At 35.9% G+C, this 2,025-nt stretch overlaps 1 protein-coding gene across 1 annotated transcript in view; it reads right to left on the reverse strand.

The window, feature by feature from the left end:
• Positions 1–250: 250 nt before the first annotated feature.
• The window catches only part of LOC110458448 (ubiquitin-conjugating enzyme spm2-like), a 21,616-nt gene continuing 19,841 nt past the window's right edge, over positions 251–2,025 (reverse strand). Inside the window, exon 5 of the mRNA XM_021510144.1 lies at positions 251–1,631. The gene's annotated coding sequence lies outside the window, so the exon portion shown is untranslated. The remainder of the gene's footprint in view (positions 1,632–2,025) is intronic.

Here is a 2,025-nt window from a genome sequence, read left to right on the forward strand (position 1 = left end):
CTACCACTGTAACTAGGTATTCACTGACATATACAGCAAACGTATTTCTACCACTGTAACTAGGTACTCACTGGCGTATACAGCAGATTTACTGACGTATACAGTAGACCTATTTCTACCACTGTAACTAGGTATTTACTGACGTATACAGTAGACCTATTTCTACCACTGTAACTTTGTATTCACTGGCGTATACAGCAGACGTATTTCAACCACTGTAACTAGGTATTCACTGGCGTATACAGCAGNGGAGTGTCCCGTCTCCATGCTAACACTCCCATTTCTATGCTGAGTGTCCCGTCTCTATGCTAACACTCCCATTGCTATTCTGGGTGTCCCGTCTCTATGCTAACACTCCCAAAAATTTAGTTTCTTCACATGTCTAGATTGCAAAATTATAATCGCTGTAAATTTAATTTTCAAATTTTGGGTAAAAATCGCAAAAATTGAAGCCCACTTAGATAACTTGTTATACGGTAATAAAAAAACCTGCCTTTGGCATCCATCTGTACTGCTAAATCTAGATTTGGATTTTTTTATTATTTTTAGACCTATGCCAATTCTGAGATTAGCATCACATGAAGAAATCACTATAACAGAGCTTGGTTGTACAATTATACAGTTATTATTACACACACAATGAAACTAGGGTACAAAAACTCAATATGGTCCTGATTGTACGTTTATGATATTATCAGGTGAAGCATCTACATTTAAGAGTTCTTAAAATGTAATAAGTAGCACAGAACTTTTGTGAGTCCCATACCCAGGTTAGCACTTTGTTTTCAAACTTCAGAGAAAGTTTTACACTAATAGAAATGTATGCTGGACAACCTGCTCGCAAATACACGACGAGCTAACAGAATTTTAAAAAGTCAACCCTTCATCCTTAATTTCTTTTCCTATAACTTCTATGAGTAGAGTGGATGGAAACAAAGCCTAAATCAGGTGTAAGTTCTAGTACAAAGATTCTTTCCTTATGTGAATATCATTTGCTGACCAAATCTTACATTTCTGACCAAAAAATCAATGTCCAATTTGTTTTAAATCAAACTGGTGCAGAAATCAAAGCTGGCGCACAAATCAATCAATGGTATATCATTTCTAGTGGAATGATATATCAGAAGCCTGAATTACACAATTACATGATTACACCAAAAATTATTATGAATCTTTCTAATTAAATTTGCAAGTTACCTCTGAAAATTTTCCATTATGCACAGCAAACAATGTACATACAAATTTTCATAGGTTATAATTAATGTTGGGGGATAAAAAAACGTAGGAAGTTTTGCTTGAACAAGTGACGATACACCTATTGATAGGCGTCTCCTTTTCTCCACTGCTTCCCAAAACAAGACAAAACCAAAGATAATCAATTAACATTAACATATATACATGATCAGTCCGAGATAAAAAGTCTGAGCTTTGCAAAGGGATTGTTTACACTTCTAATGGAGGCCTGATCTATATCAAAACAAAACCTGTCACTATTCCAAGCCTGTCTTTTAATGAGCCTCATTTTCTTGACCCCAACCTGTCCCAACTGTCTGGTTGAGAAATAATTAGGTATTCCCTTTTAGATTCCAAATACTGTTGGTAGACAAACGCAGGGGCCAATGGAGTCAGTACTGCAAAAAGGAGCAAAAAACACACATCAAAATTTTTGCCAAGCCAAACCAAAGTATAAAGTATATATTTTTGGCTTTACTGCATACCGAGATATTTGCCCCCAGTCTTACTTTTGCCCTTCACCTGAAAACAACACCTTAGCACAGTGTTAATTTCACCTTTCACAATTAATGACTACAATGTATGTAAATTAGGGTGTTGACTAATGTTCACTTTAATGATCAATCAACTCTAATTTCAGAAGGTGAAAAAGGCGAAAATTAAACTGCAGCGAAACTGTCCCTGTGTACAGTATTGTTTGTAACTGTCCCTGTGTACAGTATTGTTTGAACTGTCCCTGTGTACAGTATTGTTTGTAACTGTCCCTGTGTACAGTATTGTTTGTAACTGTCC

Source organism: Mizuhopecten yessoensis, unplaced genomic scaffold (genome assembly GCF_002113885.1).
Source record: "Mizuhopecten yessoensis strain PY_sf001 unplaced genomic scaffold, ASM211388v2 scaffold9615, whole genome shotgun sequence".
Classification (NCBI taxonomy): Eukaryota; Metazoa; Mollusca; class Bivalvia; order Pectinida; family Pectinidae; genus Mizuhopecten; species Mizuhopecten yessoensis.